Raw genomic sequence first — 22,479 nt, forward strand, 5'->3', positions numbered from 1 at the left:
TGAACTTTGTGAGACAATGGTGTTGTCTGGGACCATACAGTAGAACATTTTTTAGGGGGATCTGAGTAGGGCACAGTGGCTTAGCTGGGTAAAGCACTTGCCTAATAAACAGCAGCTCCTCAGTTCAGTTACTTATGCTCCGGGACAAAGAAGAGGCCTCCCCTGGCCACCCATGGAACTGCTGGCTCAGGAAAAGGCTGATTGGGGAGGTGTGTGGGGAAGAAGGAAACCACAAGCCCCAAGAGGTTTCTCCCTGACAGGTGAGAAGCACCTGACACCCACAGACCCTGACTCTCCATGGCTGCAGGAGCTGCCGAGGTTGCACCCTCAGGCTCTCTAGGTGCTGACACCCCCAGGGAACCACAAGGGCACTTGGCACTGGCTCTGCAGTCCCAGCAATTGCAGCAAGAGCCCTGACTTGCCAGTGCCAGAAGCCTCTGCACCGGCTCCAGGCTTGTGGTTTCCTTCTTCCCAACACTCCTCCCCAATCAACCTTTTCCTGAACCAGCAGTTCCATGGGTGGCCACTTCTGTGTCCCAGCAGGGCATAAGAAAATGTGAGCAAAGGCCACAAGGCACCACTGGGAGTTGAACCCAGGATCTCCTGTTTATGAGGCAGGTGCTTTAGCCAACTAAGCCATGGTGCCCTCTTCCAAGGTTTCTTTAAAATGGCTCTTTATGTTTCCAGACAACACTTTTGACTCCCAAAATGTAGCCATTCCCCATTTCCCTCCAGCCATAGAGCCCAGGCCATGTCTGGCCCCCTGGGCACAGAAAGCTACAGCTCCATCTGCAGGGGGCTTTGGCTTCCTTGCCCATGGGATGCCGTTGCAGGTAGGGCTGCTCAGCAGCGCTGGGGTTCACCTGTCGAGGAAGGGAAGAGTATTTGGGTGCAGACTGGCTAACCTAGTGAGGAGGCTTTAAACTAGGTTTGATGGGGGCAGTTGCCCAAAGCCCACAGGTAAGTGAACAACATGGACACCTGGGGGATGGGCCAGAAATGGGAGAGAGCAGGGGCTGTAACCGCAGAGATAAAGGAGGGACGCGGGACCACTGAGAAACAAAATCTAATCTGTGTCTTAGATGCTGGTATAGACACACAGGACTATCAGTAATGAGCAGGAAGAAGTTGGTATCACAGGGACTTGGTGGGATAATACAAGACTGGAATTTTGGCACAGAAGGGTTCAGCTCGCTCAGGAAGGACTGGCAGGAAAAAGGGAGGAGGATGGTTCCTTAGATATGAAACATGCGAACACTTGGCCTGAGGTGGAGATGGACACACACTCAGCCTCACCCACACCTGGGAGGCAGTTTGCAGGGAGCTGAAAAGAAACAGAAGAGGGGAAACTGGAGGAGACCTCACAGAGCAACCGCATCCCTGGGCCACAAAGAGTATCCAGAAGTCACTTCCCCACCTCTCCCTTGGCTGCTCTAGAGCTTAGCCCAAAGTCTGATAAACTCAACTCTCCCACCCAACAACCTCTGGGACTCCTCTCCCGCCCAGCTCCTCACACCACGGCGAGTTCAGGGCAGCCACTACCCCAGCGTCACCACTCCTGGTCTGTGCCTAATGTCCAAGAAGTTCTGCTTTACCCAAACCACACAGGCACCCTCTTGCCTCTGGCCAGCCTCATGGCAGACGTGGGCTTCTCTCACTAATTTTCCCAGCAACTTGGCAGGCAGGCATTGGTGGTATAGTGGTGAGCATAGCTGCCTTCTAAGCAGTTGACCTGGGTTCAATTCCCAGCCAATGCAATGTAAAGAGGGAGCATCAAATCTCCTTAATGAGGTTTTACTTGAACCCTGAAAAACAGGCACAAATGGGTCCTGCAGCTGAGGGCTGCCTCTCACCCCTCTTCATCCTCTCGGAGAGCATACACAGTAATGCGGTTCCTCCCTCACATACCTCTGCTGCAATTCCTTGACCTTGGCTCTGACTTGGTCTAGGATGTGGGGGTAGGAGGGAGGTGGCCTTTCTTTGCTAGACTATTGGCCATTTGGCCAAAATGTCCACATTCCTCTGCATGGACTACTCCAGGAGGGTCTTTATCTGTGGCCCAGGCAATGACAGTGCCTGACGTTTGCTGCCCCTTGCTTGATTTGATTCCCAGCCAATGCAAGGTGGGAAGGGAACAGGCGACCTCCTGGGGGAGAACTTATTTAACCCTGAGCAACAGGCACAAGTGGGTCCCACAGACAAGGGCTCCCTCTCACCGCTTTTCATGGGGAGCAGCTCAAACAAAACTAATTTGGCTGTTGTGGGGTCTGCATGGGGCTTGTACCCGTGACCTGGGCATTATTAGCATTAAGCTCTAAACAGCTGAGCCAGCAGGCCCAGGAGTAGCCCCACAATAGAGGGAAGAGAAGAGTTTTCCCTGCTATTGGGGGAAGCCAGCCAGGCCAAGGGCCTTTTAGCCCCTGGGTCTGTGCAGGCTGGAGCCTCCTCCTACCAGTTTTCTGGCCTGTTTCCTGAGAAGCTCACAGTCTTTTGCCTATTTCTGCTTCCCTGTCCATAGCAGGCAGCTAAAGGAGAGGGGCAGGGGTAGAACAGTCACCACAGCAAACATATCTGTGGTCACCACAGGGCTTGAGCCCATGACCTTGGCATTATTAGCTCCATGCACTAACCAACTGAGCTAGCCAGCCAACCAAATACAGCTTACAAATGGCCCTTTCAGAAAGGCATGTCTGGCAGCTGCCAATGGCTCTTCTCTGACAGGGCCACAAGCGACTCACTGTGACGTGGGCTGGCTTGTCCAGCTGATTTGAGGTTTGGTCAAGGTGGCTGGTGGCCGGCATGGCGCACTGAGACCCAGGGCAAAGAGGCAGCTGGAATCTCTTGCTGCCAGCACCTTGCCTCCCAGCTTCTTCCCTGTCGGCCGCAGCCACAGCCCCTTTTGGCCACTTGGTCAGCCCAGCAGTTCCATGGGTGGCCAGGGAGGCCTCTTCTGTGTCCCAGAAGGAAAGAGGAAAATGTGAGCAAAGGAAGCAACAAGGCACCACTGGGAGTTGAACCCAGGTTCTTCTGCTTATAAGTGAAGTGTTTTAACCAACTGCCCCATGATGCCCACCTCAGACTACTGGGTGAAACTGCTCTGTGGTCCCAGACAACACCTTTGACTCCCAAAGTGCAGCAATTTCCTTTCAGCCCTGCCGATGTCTGTGGCTGAGCTGCACAAAGGAAGATACAAGATCCCTGGGGGGGGTCTTTGCCGGATGAACGTGCCTGAGGAAAGACGCTGGAAGCGCAACAGACACACAAAAGGGGACGAGGGACAGTTTGAGTCACACACACGGCCGGTGGCGTAGCTCAGCCAGGGACCTTATCCACTCACAGAGCTTCACAGCTTCTCCACCCCCCAAATCCCACCAGGCAAACTGCCCCATGGGCCTCGCCCGCACCATGCTCAGGGCCTGGGGATTTTCTGTCCTTTTGCCAGACCAAATAACTAGCCTCCTGCCACAGCTCTGGAGTCCCTGCCTCTCAGGGGCCTTCTTATCCTCAGGCTCCGCTTTGTCTCCAGACAGACCCTGCTCTACTACAGCCACCTCCCTCTGCCTGTCACTCCTGGGCCTTCTAGAGCAAAATGGGCCCCTTCACTCTGTCCATGGATACCTGAGCTTTTAGCACTCAGAGCTGCATCTAAACACCAGCATTGGCTAGTGAGGGGTCTGAACAACTTCTGCAGAGAGGAAGACAGCAACTGTGCAGCATCCTTGCTAACTGTTTCAGAGAGTATAGTAAACTCTTTGTCAATGAGAGAAACTGTCACCCCAGGTGGGACTTGAACCCACAATCCCTGGCTTAGAAGGCCAGTGCCTTGTCCATTAGGCCACTGGGGCACACAGAAAACTCTGCCCGGGAAAGAAATTCGCCCTTCTAAATGTCCCTTCTTCAACTTTTAGCTCCTAATGAAGCCCCTTTGAAGAAGCCAGATACACAGGAAGGGCTGATCACACCCCTCTGAAAATCAGCTTTCCATGGGTATCTGTAGCTGGCTCCAAGTCATGGGCCTTGACATCTCGTCTCCCTCCCGAAACCAGGGAAGTGTCTCCCACTGCTGCAGCCTCCTGAGGCTCTATGGCCCTGTCTGTACAGCAGGGACAGCAACACTCACAGTCCCACAGGAGGGCCCCTGGCCTAGAAATGTGGCTCCCTGAGCAGCCTCTGATGTTCCCTGCATGAGCCCTAGAACCAGCCCTGAGTGAGGGGGCAGAGGGGGAGCAGCTCACACATGCCAAGGGGCTGGCCAGGGGCAGGACATGAGCCTGCAAGGCAGCAGTGACATCACAAGGAACTTTTACAGCACCTCAGCTCATTGGCTGGGATGCAGTGATGTCACAAAGCAACCATGGCAACAGCCAGGTGGGACAGGCTCATTGGGTGGGAGGCAGTGACCTCACAGAGGGTCCATGGCAACAGCCAGGTGGGACAGGCTGCAGGGCTGGGGCATCTCAGAGACCCCCATGACCTGGCTGCCTGGAATCTCCTTTGTGAGGTTTCCCCTTGAACTCACCTCTAAGCCAGCCTCAGACCAGAGCACCCAGGACTCCTCTGTATGACCGGTGAAATGCTTTGCTGTGGGAATTCTGAGATTGAGATGACGTCAGGCCTGGGCACTGGGTTTAATTACCAGTTTCCGTGGCCTGTTGTTACTTAGAGCTGTGATGGCTGAGTGATTAAGGCTTTGGACTAGAAATCCAATAGGGTTTCCCTGCACAGGTTCAAATCCTGCTCACAGCAAGACCTGTGTTTTGGCCACACCCCTTCCTAGGACAAGAAGGGACACCTGCAGAAGGCAACAGAGGCTACAAAAGCTGGAGAGAACATGGATTGCAAGGTCCTGCCTAACAACAGGAAAACCAGTCTGGCTTTCAGCAGAGCCACCTCCCCATGGACACAGCCAGGGGACCAAGTCCCTCCACTGTCCCCTCCACCTCCCCAAAAGCCGGCCCTGGTTGGGGAGAAAGATGCTGGGCCCAGCGGCCTCCTTTCACCTGGCAGAGGCAGAAGCGATGGAGACAGGCCCAGGGGTGTGTGGGCTACAAAAGCCTCTTGTTCCCTTCTCAACTCGTAACAGTGCAAACATCAGGGAGAGTAGCTCAGTGATAGACTACAAATTATATGAGCCTTACTTCAAATCCAACTGACCATTCAATGGAAACATTTCTCTCTCCAATTCCATTACATTCTAGGTTTCTATTTTTTCTATTCTTTAAATGAATACGAGTCCTTACTGCTGTCCTGTGCCAATGCACATAGAATCATAGAATCATAGAATAATAGGACTGGAAGGGACCTCGAGAGGTCATCGAGTCCAGCCCCCCGCCCTCAAGGCAGGATCAAGCTCCGTCTACACCATCCCTGACAGATGTCTATCTAACCTGTTCTTAAATATCTCCAGAGAGGGAGATTCCACCACCTCCCTTGGCAATTTATTCCAATATTTGACCACCCTGACAGTTAGGAATTTTTTCCTAATGTCCAATCTAAACCTCCCCTGCTGCACTTTAAGCCCATTACTCCTTGTCCTGTCCTCAGAAACTAAGAGGAACAAATTTTCGCCTTCCTCCTTGTGACACCCTTTTAGATATTTGAAAACCGCTATCATGTCCCCCCTTAATCTTCTTTTTTCCAAACTAAACAAGCCCAGTTCATGAAGCCTGGCTTCATAGGTCATGTTCTCTACACCTTTAATCATTCTTGTCGCTCTTCTCTGTACCCTTTCCAATTTCTCCACATCTTTCTTGAAATGTGGTGCCCAGAACTGGACACAGTACTCCAGCTGAGGCCTAACTAGTGCAGAGTAGAGCGGCAGAATGACTTCACGAGTTTTGCTTACAACACACCTGTTGATACAACCTAGAATCATATTTGCTTTTTTTGCAACAGCATCACACTGTTGACTCATATTCAACTTGTGGTCCACTATGACCCCTAGATCCCTTTCTGCCATGCTCCTTCCTAGACAGTCGCTTCCCATCTTGTATGTATGGAACTGATTGTTCCTTCCTAAGTGGAGCACTTTGCATTTCTCTTTATTAAACCTCATCCTGTTTACCTCTGACCATTTCTCTAACTTGCTAAGGTCATTTTGAATTATGTCCCTATCCTCCAAAGAAGTTGCAACCCCACCCAGTTTGGTATCATCTGCAAACTTAATAAGAGTACTCTCTATCCCAATATCTACATCATTGATGAAGATATTGAACAGTACGGGTCCCAAAACAGACCCTTGAGGAACTCCACTTGTTATCCCTTTCCAGCAGGATTTAGAACCGTTAACAACAACTCTCTGACTACGGTTATCCAGCCAATTATGCACCCACCTTATCGTGGCCCTATCTAAGTTATATTTGCCTAGTTTATCAATAAGAATATCATGCGAGACCGTATCAAATGCCTTACTAAAGTCTAGGTATATGACATCCACCGCTTCTCCCTTATCCACAAGGCTCGTTATCTTATCAAAGAAAGCTATCAGATTAGTTTGACATGACTTGTTCTTCACAAACCCATGCTGGCTATTCCCTATCACTTTATTACTTTCCAAGTGTTTGCATACGATTTCCTTAATTACCTGCTCCATTATCTTCCCTGGGACAGACGTTAAACTGACCGGTCTATAATTTCCTGGGTTGTTCTTATTCCCCTTTTTATAGATGGGCACAATATTTGCCCTTTTCCAGTCTTCTGGAATCTCCCCTGTCTGCCATGATTTTTCAAAGATCATAGCTAAAGGCTCAGATACCTCCTCTATCAGCTCCTTGAGTATCCTGGGATGCATTTCATCAGGACCTGGTGACTTGCTGACATCTAACTTTCCTAAGTGATTTTTAACTTGTTCTTTGTGTATCCTATCTTCTAAACTTACCCTCTCTCTGCTTGTATTCACTACGTTAGGCACACCTCCAGACTTCTCGGTGAAGACCGAAACAAAGAAGTCATTGAGCATCTCCGCCATTTCCAAGTTCCCTGTTACTGCTTCTCCCTCCTCGCTAAGCAGTGGGCCTACCCTGTCCTTGGTCTTCCTCTTGCTTTTAATGTATTTATAAAAGGTCTTCTTGTTTCCCTTTATGCCTGTAGCTAGTTTGATCTCATTTTGTGCCTTTGCCTTTCTAATCTTGCTCCTGCATTCCCGTGTTGCTTGCCTATATTCATCCTTTGTTAGTTGTCCTAGTTTCCATTTTTTATATGACTCCTTTTTAATTTTGAGATCATGCAAGATCTCCTTGTTAAGCCAAGCTGGTCTTTTGCCATATTTTCTATCTTTCCTACACAGCGGAATTGTTTGCTTTTGGGCCCTTAACAACGTCCCTTTGAAATACTTCCAGCTCTCCTCAGTTGTTTTTCCCTTCAGTCTTGCTTCCCATGGGACCTTACCTACAAGTTCTCTGAGCTTATCAAAATCTGCCTTCCTGAAATCCATAACCTCAATTGTGCTGGTCTCCCTTCTACCTTTCCTTAAGATCATGAACTCTATTATTTCGTGATCACTGTCCCCTATACTGTCTTCCACTTTCAAGTTCTCAACTAGTTCCTCCCTATTTGTTAAAACCAAATCCAGAACAGCTTCTCCTCTGGTAGCTTTTTCAACCTTCTGAAACAGAAAGTTGTCTCCAATGCAGTCCAGAAACTTATTGGATAGCCTGTGCCTCGCTGTGTTAGTTTCCCAACATATGTCTGGATAGTTGAAGTCCCCCATCACCACCAAATCTTGGGCTTTGGATAGTTTTGTTAATTGTTTAAAAAAGGCCTCATCCACCTCTTCCACCTGGCTAGGTGGCCTGTAGTAGACTCCTAGCATGATATCACCCTCGTTTTTTACCCCTTTTAGCTTAACCCAGAGACTCTCTACACAGCTATCTCCTACGTTCATCTCCACTTCAGTCCAAGTGTGTACATTTTTAATATACAAGGCAACCCCTCCTCCCTTTTTTCCCTGTCTGTCCTTCCTGAGCAAGCCGTACCCTTCCATACCAATATTCCAATCATGCGTCCCATCCCACCAGGTTTCTGTAATACCAATGATATCATAGTTGTATTTATTGGTTAGCAATTCCAGTTCTTCCTGCTTATTACCCATACTTCTCGCATTTGTATATAGGCATCTAAGATACTGATTTGATCTTGCCTCCCTGTTGTGCCCTGACCCTCCTTTCTCCTTGCCATTATAGGCCGTAGTCCCCCCCATTTCCAACCCATCTCCCAGTCCCGCACATTCAGCACTTACCTGTGGGCTTTGCTCACCTGCCCCCGACAAACCTAGTTTAAAGCCCTCCTCACAAGGTTAGCCAGTCTGTGTCCAAACAAGGCCTTCCCGCTCCTGGAAAGGTGAACTCCATCTCCGCCAAGCAGTCCTTCCTGGAAGAGCACCCCGTGATCAAGGAAGCCGAATCCCTCCTGGCGACACCATCGTCGCAGCCAGGCATTCACCTCCAGGATGCACCTCTCTCTGCCCGGGCCCCTACCTTTGACAGGAAGGATAGAAGAGAATACCACCTGCGCTCCAAACTCCTTCACCCGTACTCCCAAAGCCCTGTAGTCACACTTGATCCGCTCAGTGTCACACCTGGCAGTATCATTTGTGCCCACGTGGATGAGTAGCATGGGGTAGTAGTCAGAGGGCCGGATAATCCTCGACAATGCCTCCGTAACATCTCGGATACGGGCCCCTGGCAGACAGCATACCTCTCGAGATGAGCTGTCAGGGCGACAGATGGGTGCCTCCGTTCCCCTCAGAAGAGAGTCTCCAACCACCACTACTCTACGTTTCCTCCTCGCAGTGGTGGCAGGAGACTGCTCAACCTTGGTGGTGCAAGGCCTGGTCTCCTCCACTGTGGGGGGTGACTCCTTGTCTCCTGCTGAAAGTAAAGTGTAACGGTTATGTAACAACACAGTGGGAGGGTTAGGAGCAGGGGTGGAACACTGCCTGCTGCCGGAAGTAACCAGCTGCCAGTGCTCACCCTGCACCACTGCCTCCTCCATAAGTGGCTGGTCAACAGTCCCACATCCTAGGACAGTGACCTCCGTGGACTCCACAGGAATACTGTCCAGGAATTCCTCATGGCTTCGAATGCTCCTCAGCCTGGCCACCTCCTCCTGTAGCTCTCCCACCTGCTGCCTGAGAGATTCCACCAGCAGGCACCTTTCACAACGGTTGTCTCCCCCAGCCTGGAGATCACTCAGTGGGAATTGCAATCCACAAATACAGCAAAACCACACCAGGACCTGGGTAGAGGCATCCATGCTCAGGTTCTCTGTCTGGATACAGGCACAGGTGGAGGAGACAGGAGAAGTACTGGCACAAGCGCTACGGGTCTTCATCACCATCAGTCACTCCCTCTGCTCAACTCCCTCTTCAACTCCCCTGTCTGCAGTCCCCTGGTCGCACTGCTCTGGCTTTTTAAAGCCTGCTTGCCTAGGTCAGGCCTGCCCCCTTCTGAGTCAAACAGGGGAAGGCTGAGCCTGAGGCTAATCAGAGGCAATCAAGGCAAACATAAACCAGGCAAACCCGTCCCTCAGCTGGAGCCAGCTCAAACCCGCTGTGTGTCTGGTTTCTGTTTCCATCCATTCAACAAGGGTGTGATTTGGAAGCCCAATGGCAGGTCCTTGGTCTCCATGGGCTGTGCTGTGCAGAAGAACAAGAACCACACCCAGCTGGGGAGGAATGGCCTAGTGTGTATTGCAATTGGTGGAGGAGTTGCCCAAATCTACCGGAGATGGGCAGGAGTCTGTTACAAACACACACTAAACACCGTTACAGACTGCCTGGTGCACATTCCTACCTTCCCTTGTGCACACAACATACATGGGGCTCTAATTACTGGCCACCTGCCTTTCACACAGATCATTGATCCTTGTGACTTTCAGGTACGTTCATACGGCAGCTGTTTAAACATAATGTGCTTCTATTGCATGATCTGCACCAGAATCTCCAGCTATGGCTACGCTACGAATCTTCTCAGCAAAAAAGGTGCTAATGAAGATCTCATTTGCATGAGTCATGATCTTATTTGCATATTTTCTGGCAAACTGATTTTGTGCTGTAGTTGCTGTGCAAAAACAAGTGGTATGGAAGTTTTCTTTTTGTGCAAAATCCCCATTTTCTGCAAGATCAGGATACCTCTTTTGGGGGGGGGCATTAGAATCTTGTGAAAAAAAAGGGTTTTGTGCAAAAAAATGTTCACACTACTTGTTTTTGCACAAGAAAATATGCAAATGAGATCATGATTCATGCAATTGAATCCCTCATTAACATATTTTTTAAGGCGAAAACTTCTAGTGTAGATGTAGCCTCTGTGAGTCACCAGCAGTGGGGCTGTTAGTGTCGGCATCTAACTAATTGCACCATTAGGCTAAGTCTTCACTCAGGTGGAGATTGCTGCTGCAATCCATCTTCCAGAACTTGATTTAGCAAGTCTAGCTAAACCTCACTAAATCAAACCCCTAGGGCACCTCCTGCTCTTTGCTACTATCCTACCCCCACTGTGAGGGCACCACCAAGCTCAACTGAAGGTAAAACCAACTCCAGATACATGTTGAAGAATAGTGGGAAGAAAGGACACATTGACCAGGCAACAAGGCACCACTGGGAGTTGAACCCAGGATCTCCTGCTTACTAGGCAGGCGCTTTAGCCAACTAAGCCATGGTGCCCTTCTTGAAAACATTAAACTGTTCTACTTTAAAACTGTTCTACTTTATGGTTCCAGACACCCCCTTCCCATTCCAAAGTGCAGCCGTTCCCCATTCCCCTCCAGCTCTTGCCATGACTCAAAGTCTGCGCAGCCTAAGACACTTGATTGGCAGCTGGTACCCAAAACCTTTTTGTCAATTGTAGCAGCAGGCCCCAAAGGGAAAGACCCAAGGCAGCCGCCTGGTCCTAAGGCCGGGCCTGCAGCCAGGGGGAGGGAGAAGAATCTCTCCTTTCAGCTGGAGTTGAATCAGCCACCTAAGGGCACTTGCCCAGCATCCGCTACAGGCCTCTGCTCTGCCAGCTGAGCTATGGAAGGTGCCTGGGGCAGGCTGCTTTGCCCAGGTGGCCCTTGGATGAGTGCCAGGGCAAGAGCCCCCCGAAGGGGATGGTCTCCCAGGGGAGGGGCAGGAGAACCCAGCAGCACAGGGGTGTCACAGGCGCTTCACCCGCAGAAGGACCCTTGAGTGATCCCAGCAGAAACGCCGCGTCTCGCTCCCTGCAGCTCCCCTTGCTGCCCTGGCAGGCGCTGCCCCTTCTCCCACCGGCCTGGGCCTGGCCTCCCTCCCCCGCCCGGCACCACAGAAAGCCCCTTGCCGTGAGCCTGGGCAAGCTTAGGCCCTGGGCTCTGTGGCCAGCCCTCTTGTGGGTCAGAGCCCCCTACCCACAATGCTACTCCAGGGGGCCTGGTTCCAGGGCCTCCTAATCCCAGGCCTCGGGGACTGGAGGCCTTTTCCCTGGAGTCTCAGAGCTCCCTCAGTGCCACCTGTCAGGAGGGGGACTCTCCCGCAGGGCTGGTGGGATGTAGGAACCTCTCCCAGGGCAGTGCCCCCAGCCCAGTCCCTGCCCCTTGCGGGGGCAAGTAAGCGATTCCCCCTCCCCTTCCCCAGAGAGCAGCCCCCCAGGCCTATAGGGGGCGGATCTGGCCCAGGGCTGCTCCCAGCAGAGGTGGCTTTGATCCCAGCCTGGGTCCAGGGAAACTGCTCCCAGTTCCCAGCACGTGCGAGGTTGGGGGAGCGAGCAGATCAGCGTTTGCAGATATCTACACTTATTTGCATAATGCATATGTAGATATGCAGGGCTCGGCAATTAGGGCAATTTACCCACCCGTAGTGAGTAGATTTTAGCCCAGTGCGGCGCTCAGTGCAGTCTGCGCATGCACAGTGATATGTAAATAAAATGTTACTGGTCTGGCAAAGGTTTGTGAATGGGTTTGTCTGTCCATGGTGTAAACACAAAGGCTGGAAACACTGGCCTGATCCATGGGGGCTGGCCGAAAGCAAGGCAGGGAAAACACTGGGTGAAGGGGGGGGGATATTTTCCTCTCCAGGCCTTTGTCCCTCTGAATCCCTGGGGACGTTGGGTTTTGTCTTGTTTGGTTTCCCTTTTCCCTGCGTCCCTCCTCGCTGTGGGGAGGGGTCAGCTCTCGCCCTCGCGGTGGGAAGCCCTGGTACAGGGATGGGATTGGCAGATGCTCTGAGAGTCCCTGGGCTGTTTGGGGAGAGAACTTTCTCATGTCTGCTTTTCCCAGCACCACCAGGATGGCTGAGTGATTAAGGTGTTGGACTTAAAGATCCGATGGATGTTTATCTGTGTGGGTTCAAACTCCACTCCTGGTAACTTCCCGTCTTTGGTGAAACATTCATTGGGATGGTGTTTAGTGCTGCTGTGAGGCAGGGCCCTGGACTTTGTCTCCAAAGGTCCTGTGGGCTATATCTGCAGTGGTGGGTTCTTGTGCAAGATCACATCCATGCTGCTGTGTTTTTGTGCAAGAGCATCCATGGCAGTGTGGACGCTCTCTTGTGCAAGAAACCCCTGTCCTGAGCTCTTGTGCAAGAAGACTTACAGCTGCTAGAAAAGAGAAGAGCTCTTGTGCAAGAAGCCCTTTCTTCTACACTTTACTATAAAACTACTTGCACAAGAGCGAGTGGGCAGTGTGGCCCGTCTTGCACAATAACCTACCAGTGTAGACACAGCCCACCAGTGTAGACACAGTGTTCCAGTTCTAGTCCCAGTTCTGATTGGCTGAGCAGGGGCCAGTCCCAGGGAGGAGACTCAGGACTTTGTTGTTCTCCTTAAGTCCCAGCAAATGAGGCAGAACCAATCGACTGCTCGGGGAATTGTTCTGCTTCTCACCAGTGCTTGTCGCTGAGCAGCTCCTGAGTCTCTCTGTGTCCCGGTGCTTCTAACCCACTGGCTGAGCCATCCCTAGGCCGGGCTGTGGGGCTGTAGCTCCTTTGAGACACTTTATTCTGATCTGTCAGGGTGTGAAACTCCAGACTAAGGGGGAGTTTCAGCATCAGGCTTCTGGGGCCTTTTCTTCAATCCTCACCCCACTCAGCCGCCCACCCCCAGCCTCTTCCAGCACAGCCTGCCCCACCCTCCCCCCACAGGGCCTCCACAGGGGCGTCTGTCCCAGGGAGAATGGGGAGCCCCTACCCCCGGCATCCGCCCACCCTGCTGCTGCTCCCACCAGAGCAGAGGATTCACCCGGTATCCCCGTTCTGTTCTGAAATTTGACTTATCCTTTTCATATGTGTTCGGTTTTTTAATTGTATCCTTTGCTATATATGGTTGTGACAATTTTCTTCCACTATTTGATCTGAGGAAGTGGGTCTGGCCCACGAAAGCTCATAATCTAATAAACCATCTTGTTAGTCTTTAAAGTGCTACATAGTCCTGTATTTTGTTGCTGCTTAAAAGTCCAACATGCTTTCCACTGCACCACAGAGCCTGATATCTCCACTCTCTGCTTTGCAGCATGGCAATTGCTGGTGGCAAAGAAAGGGGAGCCAGGTCTGTCTCTTTTGGGAGAGCAGGTAGGAAGAGGGAGGGGGCCACTGAGCCCCTGACAGTGAAAATAAGGGATAAGAGCTGAGCTGCAGTTGGAGAATGTGGGCATCGATCCCACTGCCTCTTGCATGCTAAGCAAGCGCTCTACCACTTGAGCTAATTCCCCTACTGCATTTACAGAGGCCTTCTTGGAGACTCTTCCCTTCTCCACAGGGACGTCTGTCATCTAGGTCAGTTAGTCGTGGGAAAGGAGAAGGCTCCGAAAAGGCCTCAAGGGCAACTCTCAAGGAGACTCCCTGCAGCAAAGCCATGGGGGGGGGGGGGGGGGGGCTCTGAGATGGCCCCTGCCCTGCAGCCTGTCCCACCTGGCCATTGTCATGGACTCTCTGTGAGGTCATCACCTACCAACCTCTATTAGCCACTAAGCTGAGGGGCTGCAAAAGGCCCTTGTGATGTCACTGCCACACCCACCCCTGCCCTCAAGGGCTAATGTCCTGCCCCAGGCAGCCCCTTTGCCTGGCTGAGCTGCTCCCAGGGGTGAAAGTGACACATTTCTTACAGGGAGTCCTGGGAGATGAAGCAGCTGGAGGGAGCCAGGAGAGCAGAGGCCAGCCTGAGAGCTGAGAGTCAGAGGTGCCCACTGCACTTTCACATCACAGGTCCCACGGTGTAAGGGGCAGCACTTAGGACTCTGAATCCTGCAATCTGAGTTCAAATCTCAGAGTGGGACCTACTAAGACTCATGGGGTTGTTACAAGGTCCTGGTGCTTCAGCTTCCATGCCCTGAGGTTCAAAAAGAGAGTTTTGATCCTCTTGCTGGGTGTCTGAGGCCACTGGAGCTCCATCTCCAGAGTGAGCAGGCCAGCGGGAAGGGCCTGATGCCATCACAGCTGCAGGGCAGGTCACCCACCTGGCCCCTGAGCTCAGCCTGTGCTGGAGGCAGCCAGACAGTGTGAGCAGGTCAGAGGGGAGATTGGGGGAAGGGTCCTGAGTCCTGGCTCCCAGCCACGCACCTTGGCAGAAAGACCAATGGCCCCTGCACAAAGTGCATTGTGGGAATAAAAGTTGGGGCAGCAGGAAAGGGGCCGGCCCCTCAGTACCAGGGCACAGGCAGGAGAAGATGGGAGTGAATTCTGCTGCCTCTGCCATGGCTTGGCCCAGGAGGGCTGGGGTCTAGCAGCTTTGCACCCCGGCTTTGTGGGAGGCTAAGTAGGAAGAGGCCTCTGGAGGCTCATAGCCCCCTGGCCTGCTGTGTCTGTGGAAAGGGGGGAAGAGGACACATACCTCTCACTGGGGAACAGGACGCATGGATCCCACTCGTTCTTGCAGAAAATGAAACAGGCTGAGCATTTTGCAGAGAACAGGCCTGAGCCCTTCTCCTGTCCCTGGAGAGATGGAAATGGGGCCGTTCCTTGTGGGGAAAGAAGTGGGTGTGTCGGGAGTGGGGTTCGAGTTCAAACCTCTCCACAGACCAGAACCCCACATTAGGGGCAAGAAAGAGCCTTGAGTCAGGCAGTGGAGAACACTTGGCTCCTGTTATGCTGTGATGGGATATTAGGAAACTTTTCCCACACAGCCTGGCTAGTTCAGTTGGAAGCACATGAGACTCTTAATTTCAGGGTTGTGGGTTCAAGCCCCATGCTGGGTGGTGCCCTTTTTTTACTCACTTTCTCAACCTGCAAGCAATTGGCTTTCTGTTTTCACCAGGGTTTTAGAAGGAAAAAGTCTAGCCCTGGGTCCAGCTTTAGTAGAACCAGAGAGAGAACCAACTGCAATTTCCATCTTCTGAGGAGAATTACAGGCCAAATGTGTCAGCTAAAGTAGCTCACTTGGGAGAGTGTTAAACTGAAGCTCTGAAGGTCCCTGGTTCAATCCCAGCCTTTGCCAGGTGTTAATAGGTAATCCTTTCTAAGGTTCCCCTTTATTTAAAGATCATTTCACCCTTTTTGGCCACAGCTGGGCCCTGACAAATCATGTTTGTGTGACTGGCCCCTGTTCCTCCCAGCCCTTCCTGAGAGTTGCTGCTTCCTTGGCTAATGCCCACCCAGCGCTGGAACAAGGGCTGTGGCTCAGGGTGAGGTGCTGATGGGGGCACATTTGACTAGTCTCGTGTGAGCTCCTTGGAGCCAGCCAGCTGAGCAGGAGGAGAAACCCAGCAACCAGCTCAAGCAGGGTGGGAGGACAGAGACCCTCTCTCACCTGGGCACTGCAGGCAGCAAGAATTGGAGTCATCAGTGGAGTGGTGACAATGGGGGCAAGACACAGACATCTTCTCCTCCCCCTGAGGAAGGGGGCTGGGCCCAGTGTCCGAGTCCCTTTCAGCCCCCAGGAGAAGGGAGCTGAGAGAGAGGGGAAGGAAGGAGGTGGCCAGAGCCTCCTCCCAGCAGGCTGGGTCTGTGGGAGCAGTGGTGAGGGGGCCTGGACCTGCTTTCCTGCCCCCTTCTCACACTGGTCTCAGAGCGTCAGCAGCCGCCCGCTATCTGGTGGGTGGGGCCTTCGCTCAGCGTTTGGCAGCCAGAGGGCTCTGCATCCATACGTAGGCCTGGCCGGCCCCCCTCTTGCCCTGCCTCGGTTGCTCTGTGGCTTCTGAGCCTTCCCTTGGAGCTGTCAGCACCAGCCCCCCCGTGCTCAAGGTGCCCAGAGGAGGAAAGGGGATCTGGGCTCCAGTCTGAGGCTCTTCCTGCCTCCTGCTTTCCCCTGGTTCCTGCCTGGCCCTGGGCCTCTTTCCTGCCAGCCCCACAGGGGCCAGGGGAAAAGCAGGGGGGTGGGTACAAGGGCCACATTCATGGGCATCAGGTGGCACCAAAGAAACGCTCCCTGTCGGCCTGGCTGGAACATGGCGCCACTTGAGCATGTTGTTAGCACCAACGTGCCCCCCTGGCCAGTCTGAGCGGGGAGCCAGGGACGGTCCCTGCAAACCTGGGGCCATTGGCCAAGGCTGCTGCTCTTGTGTCTGTGCTGGGACCCCCTGGGCCTCAGGAGCCCTAGAGATGTGGGGCAGCTCTGTGCTCCCAGCCTGGGGCTGCCTGTCTGGGCAACGCCCTCACACACACTGGCCCCTCCTTCCCCTCCTGGGACAGGGCTCCTGCTGTTCCTTGGCCAGTCAGCCTGGCCTGATGCGCATTCCCTTGAGCACCACGGGGGCAAGAGGCAGAGCCTGGCACCTGCTGGGACCGAACAAGAGGGCATCAGGGGCAGCAGCAAGAAACATGAAACCTCAGCATCCTGCAAGCCCAGGGTCCCAGCACATCCCAGCCACCCACTGAGCAGCAGACACCCAGCGTGAGGTAAGAAACGGTCTCATGAACCTAAGGGGAAGGAAAACAAAGCAGTGGAAGTGGGAGAGTTCTGCAGCCAAACAGTGGCAGGTCCCAATGAGATTTGAGCTCAGCTTGCAGGACTCCCCAGGCCTAAGGGCTGTTCCTTACACCATGGGACCTGCACCAACCACCACTCCCTCAGCTGGAGCACCAGCTCATGCCCACTAGGACCAGCTTTGCTTGTTTCCTTCCACCCACAGCCCCCTTTTTCTCCTGGGCTGCAAGGACCATCCCTGGGACACACACAGGACTCTGCCTCCCCACAGCCAGCCCCACCCCACAGGATTTGGCAGAACAAGGGGCAGCAGGGGGGGGGGGGGAAAGATTCTCCTCAACCCCTGAATCCCAGAGCTTCTGGTCTGCCTCCCTCAGCTTGGCTTCCATTCCTGCCTTGCTTCCTCCTTGGGCCAGCAGGAAGAGCTGACCCCATACCTAGCCTCCCAGGCACACGTTGGGCAGGAAGATCTACGCTTTCCTGGTCACCAAGGGGAGCTGCAATGAAAGCAGACACTCTGTTTCTGCCTGGTTGTGAACCAAGGACCTTTTGCATGTTAGGCAAACATCATACCCACTACACCACAGAAAGCCACAAAAGTGCTTAAACTTGGCTAACTATTCTGTTACTAGCTCTTTTTCCAGCACCATGATGGGGAGGGGAAAACACCTTTTCATGGAAAATTGCTGTGAGCTCTGAGTCTGGCAATTAACCCGTATAATTAGTATAAACAATTAGTAACACACATACTAAATGGAAACAAATCTGCCTACAACAAGTCACAGCTGGAGAGCTCTCTAAAAACATCCACTCCATGTAGAGCCACAAATGGGATGTTAGAAATTATTTTTAAAGGCCTTGACAATAAGACAGTGACTATCATATTACATCTCTGTAAATCCGTGCTGTGCCCACAACTCGAGCACTGACTGGAAATGTGGTTGCCTTACCCCCCCCACCCCCGCCACAAAAAACCCATACCTTGGCATTGGAAACTTCAGACAAGCACAACAAAAATGATGAAAGGTTTGGATCAGCTGCCGCATGAAGAGAGATTGGGACTTTTCATCTTAGAAAGATGAAGACAGAGTGGAAATAAAATAGAGGTCTATAAATCATGGCTGTTTTGAGATTGTAAATAAGCAAAGGTATTTTTCTTGTTCCCATAATAGAAGAACTAAGGATGCTCCATGATATTAGCAGGTTGAAAACAAACAAAAGGAAGTATTTCTTCACACAATGCACAGTCAACCTGTGGAACTCCTTGCCAGAGGATGTTGTGAAGACCAGGACTATAAGGGCATGTGTATACTTGGAAACTATTTTGAAATTGCTTAAATCAGCATAATAACTTCCAGTCTAAGAAAATAGAAATAGTGTGTCCTCAGTATGGGGAAGCCTCAGATTTAGTCCGAGGCAGGCTCTGTTAATGTTCATTTCTGGGAATGAAACTAAAATGGAATTAAAAACAGAGACGCAAGGCTGGGAGCAGCTGAAGCCAAGAGCCCTGTTGTGTCAACAGTCTCTGAGGTGACATGAAATCCCCTCTCCCATTTCTAACCCTGAAATATCATCAACTTTATTATGTCATTCCCAGCCTCTTGATACAGCCTTTGAACTCTGACTGCAGATATTGGCCTGCCAGAGATAGAGAGATGCCAAAAGAGACTAAGCCGTATTTACTAAGGCTTCTGCCAAAGCCTGGGATTGAACCAGGGACCTTCAGATCTTCAGTCTAACGCTCTCCCAACTGAGCTACTTTGGCAACTGCTGCAAGCTTTCTGAGGCCCATGTTTCTCTCAGGCATATTTTTCTCTCAGCAGAATACAAGAGAGATGCTGCTGCCAGTGGACCTGCAAGGCAAGATGAGCTTTGCCTGCCCCCCTCAGCCTGCCTTGCACTTGGCCCCATTCCTGCCTCTCTTCCCGGGGTGTCCCAGTGGCTGAACGGGACTGTGGCTGCCAATGCAGGGAAGAAGATGGGCAGGGAGGCCGTGTTCCCTCTGAGATTTTCCATCCATGGGTGGAGTGAGTTTCATAATGTGCACCACTAGTGAGGTCGTTTGCGCTTGTGCGGATGTGGGCTACTGTGGTACCCGCCAGTTATTCACAAACAGCTTAGCTAAATATAGCTTGATAATTGTATAGAAGAAAAATACTGAAACAAGGGATGTCATTCCTGGCCACTTGGTACAGCCTTCAAACTCTGACTGCAGGGCTAGGTCTACATGGGCCTTTGAAAAATCATGGCAGACAGGGGAGATTCCAGAAGACTGGAAAAGGGCAAATATTGTACCCATCTATAAAAAGGGGAATAAGAACAACCCAGGAAACTACAGACCGGTCAGTTTAACGTCTGTCCCAGGGAAGATAATGGAGCAGGTAATTAAGGAAATCATATGCAAACACTTGGAAGGTAATAAAGTGATAGGGAATAGCCAGCATGGGTTTATGAAGAACAAGTCATGCCAAACTAATCTGATAGCTTTCTTTGATAAGATAACGAGCCTTGTGGATAAGGGAGAAGCAGTGGATGTCATATACCTAGACTTTAGTAAGGCATTTGATACGGTCTCGCATGATATTCTTATTGATAAACTAGGCAAATATAACTTAGATAGGGCCACGATAAGGTGGGTGCATAATTGGTTGGATAACCGTAGTCAGAGAGTTGTTGTTAACGGTTCTAAATCCTGCTGGAAAGGGATAGCAAGTGGAGTTCCTCAAGGGTCTGTTTTGGGACCCGTACTGTTCAATATCTTCATCAATGATGTAGATATTGGGATAGAGAGTAAGCTTATTAAGTTTGCAGATGATACCAAACTGGGTGGGGTTGCAACTTCTTTGGAGGATAGGGACATAATTCAAAATGACCTTAGCAAGTTAGAGAAATGGTCAGAGGTAAACAGGATGAGGTTTAATAAAGAGAAATGCAAAGTGCTCCACTTAGGAAGGAACAATCAGTTCCATACATACAAGATGGGAAGCGACTGTCTAGGAAGGAGCATGGCGGAAAGGGATCTAGGGGTCATAGTGGACCACAAGTTGAATATGAGTCAACAGTGTGATGCTGTTGCAAAAAAAGCAAATATGATTTTAGGTTGTATCAACAGGTGTGTTGTAAGCAAAACTCGTGAAGTCATTCTGCCGCTCTACTCTGCACTAGTTAGGCCTCAGCTGGAGTACTGTGTCCAGTTCTGGGCACCACATTTCAAGAAAGATGTGGAGAAATTGGAAAGGGTACAGAGAAGAGCGACAAGAATGATTAAAGGTTTAGAGAACATGACCTATGAAGCCAGGCTTCATGAACTGGGCTTGTTTAGTTTGGAAAAAAGAAGATTAAGGGGGGACATGATAGCGGTTTTCAAATATCTAAAAGGGTGTCACAAGGAGGAAGGAGAAAATTTGTTCCTCTTGGTTTCTGAGGACAGGACAAGGAGTAATGGGCTTAAAGTGCAGCAGGGGAGGTTTAGATTGGACATTAGGAAAAAATTCCTAACTGTCAGGGTGGTCAAATATTTGAATAAATTGCCAAGGGAGGTGGTGGAATCTCCCTCTCTGGAGATATTTAAGAACAGGTTAGATAGACATCTGTCAGGGATGGTGTAGATGGAGCGTGGTCCTGCCTTGAGGGCGGGGGGCTGGACTCGATGACCTCTCGAGGTCCCTTCCAGTCCTATTATTCTATGATTCTATGATTCTATGGGGAGGTTCTTGCGCAAGAAATCCTGAAACCGGCCCCTTCTCCTGTCCCTGGAGAGATGGAACAGGCTGAGCATTTTGCAGAGAACAGGCCGAGCCCTTCTCCTGTCCCTGGAGAGATGGAAATGGGGCCGCTCCTTGTGGGGAAAGAAGTGGGTGTGTCAGGAGGGGGATTTGAGCTCAAACCTCCCCACAGATCAGAATCCCCCACTGGAGGCAAGAGCCAAGTCAGGCAGTTGAGAATACTTGGCTCCTGCTACTCTGTGATGGGGTATGAAAATACTTGTTACAGCCCGGCTAGCTCAGTTAGCAGAACAACATAAGGCTTTTAATCTCAGAGTCATGGCTTCAACCCTTATGCTGGGCAATGACTTTCTTTAAGTCTCAGTCTACAAGCAATTCACTCTCTGCTTTCACCAGGGTTTTAGAAAGAAAAGTCTAGTTCTGGGGTCCAGCTTTAGTAGAACCAGAGAGAGAACAAACTGCAATTTCCATCTTCTGAGGAGAAGGGAAGAGGATTTTCTTCTCCTCAGTTCTAGTCACATCAGCCCAGGAAGGAGAAAAAATAACCCTCCGCCCGCTGATTGTCCCCTGTCAGCTTCTGTAGCTTCACCTCCTTCCACAGCAGCTCCAGCTTTGAGCTCCAAATCTCAAGGGGCTGGTGAGGAAATGAGGAGCTGACAACTCAGGTTAGTGGCTTCCCTGAGAACAAGAGGTGGAGTGTTCACAAGGTGCAGGCCCCTTTTAGAAAAAGCTAGTAACAAAACAGTCATCCAAGTTCCACAAGCACCCAAGTGTGTTTCTGTGGTGTAGTGGTTATCACATTTGCTTAACATGCAAAAGGTTCCTGGTTCAAAGCCAGGCAGAAACACAAGGCCTTCTGTTATTGCTGCTTCCCCTGGGTGACCAGGTAAGTGCAGCTGCTGCTGACCAGCCTGTTCCTGGGATGAGCCCAACTCCCATGTGACAGAGGGTGGTGATGTTAGCTGAGAATGCCAGTCTGGGAAGGGGAGATGAATCAGGCCAGGCAGCTGCTGGAGGCTTGTGGCTTGGCCTTCCCTACCCTGGGAGGCTGGTGCATTGGGCGGGCTCTTCCTGCTGCCTCCCTTGTGTGACTTGCCCAGTGTCCACAGGCCAAATGTCGGAAAAGCCTCTTCCAAAAAAAAGCAGAAGAAAAAGCTACTGAAACTGGGTTTTGAAATTTGCGCAGGTTTTTCCAGAAGAGCAGTGCAGTGTAGACACAGCCTGAGTGTTGCTCAGCACTAGTAGGAGACAGGAAGGGACAAAAGAGTCTAACGGCACCTGCAGCCTTTCAGAACAACCCCCAGCCCCAACCCCAAGGACCAGCCCTTCCCTCCACTCTCACTGGGGTCTGCTGGGAACTGTCTGGACTCAAGGCCACCCCAGTGTCAGCCTAAGGATTGCCTGTGTCAGTGACATCACAAGGGGCTTTTGCAGCACTGCATCTTATTGGCTAATGGTGTTTGGGAGGCGGTGACCTCACAGAGAGTCCATGACAATGGCCAGGTGGGACAGGCTGCAGGACAGAGGCCATCTCAGAGCCCCCCCATGGCTTTGCTGCAGGGAGTCTCCTTCCTTAGTGTTGCCCTTGTGGCCTTTTTGGAGAATTCTCATTTCCCAGGGCTAACTGACCTAGAAGGCAGACGTCCCTGTGGAGAAGGGAAGAGCCTCCAAGAAGGACACACTTTGTACAGCAGGGGAATTAGCTCAAGTGGTAGAGCGCTCGCTTCGCATGTGAGAGGCAGTGGGATCGATGCCCACATTCTCCAGTGTTGGGAGAAATCCCTGTTTTCCTTTTTACTGTCAGAGCCAGCCGGGGGCTAAGTGGCTCCAGTACCCCCCTCCCGCTCCTCACCATTTCCTACTTGCTGTCCCTAAAAGCCAGCCACACTGGGGCAGGGAGCTGCTGGACACCAGCCTTCATGGAACTTCTTCTCAGCTGGGGAAAGGGA

General features: G+C 51.5%; 1 protein-coding gene and 10 non-coding genes across 11 annotated transcripts in view; 6 read left to right on the top strand and 5 right to left on the bottom strand.

The window, feature by feature from the left end:
- LOC142821521 (uncharacterized) overlaps positions 1 to 22,479 on the top strand; it is a 414,847-nt gene that overhangs the window by 219,651 nt on the left and 172,717 nt on the right.
- On the bottom strand, positions 573 to 646 carry TRNAM-CAU (transfer RNA methionine (anticodon CAU)). Its single transcript has one exon. It is a non-coding gene; the product is annotated as a tRNA-Met (tRNA).
- Positions 1,686 to 1,757, top strand: TRNAR-UCU (transfer RNA arginine (anticodon UCU)). The gene has a single exon. It is a non-coding gene; the product is annotated as a tRNA-Arg (tRNA).
- On the bottom strand, positions 3,773 to 3,845 carry TRNAR-UCU (transfer RNA arginine (anticodon UCU)). The gene has a single exon. It is a non-coding gene; the product is annotated as a tRNA-Arg (tRNA).
- Positions 4,665 to 4,746, top strand: TRNAS-AGA (transfer RNA serine (anticodon AGA)). Its single transcript has one exon. It is a non-coding gene; the product is annotated as a tRNA-Ser (tRNA).
- TRNAT-AGU (transfer RNA threonine (anticodon AGU)) lies at positions 10,587 to 10,660 on the bottom strand. The gene has a single exon. It is a non-coding gene; the product is annotated as a tRNA-Thr (tRNA).
- Positions 13,584 to 13,656, bottom strand: TRNAA-AGC (transfer RNA alanine (anticodon AGC)). Its single transcript has one exon. It is a non-coding gene; the product is annotated as a tRNA-Ala (tRNA).
- On the top strand, positions 15,066 to 15,138 carry TRNAK-CUU (transfer RNA lysine (anticodon CUU)). Its single transcript has one exon. It is a non-coding gene; the product is annotated as a tRNA-Lys (tRNA).
- TRNAF-GAA (transfer RNA phenylalanine (anticodon GAA)) lies at positions 18,498 to 18,570 on the bottom strand. Its single transcript has one exon. It is a non-coding gene; the product is annotated as a tRNA-Phe (tRNA).
- On the top strand, positions 21,305 to 21,377 carry TRNAV-AAC (transfer RNA valine (anticodon AAC)). Its single transcript has one exon. It is a non-coding gene; the product is annotated as a tRNA-Val (tRNA).
- On the top strand, positions 22,224 to 22,296 carry TRNAA-CGC (transfer RNA alanine (anticodon CGC)). Its single transcript has one exon. It is a non-coding gene; the product is annotated as a tRNA-Ala (tRNA).

The sequence above is a fragment of the Pelodiscus sinensis genome, chromosome 31 (assembly GCF_049634645.1).
Source record: "Pelodiscus sinensis isolate JC-2024 chromosome 31, ASM4963464v1, whole genome shotgun sequence".
Taxonomy (NCBI): domain Eukaryota; kingdom Metazoa; phylum Chordata; order Testudines; family Trionychidae; genus Pelodiscus; species Pelodiscus sinensis.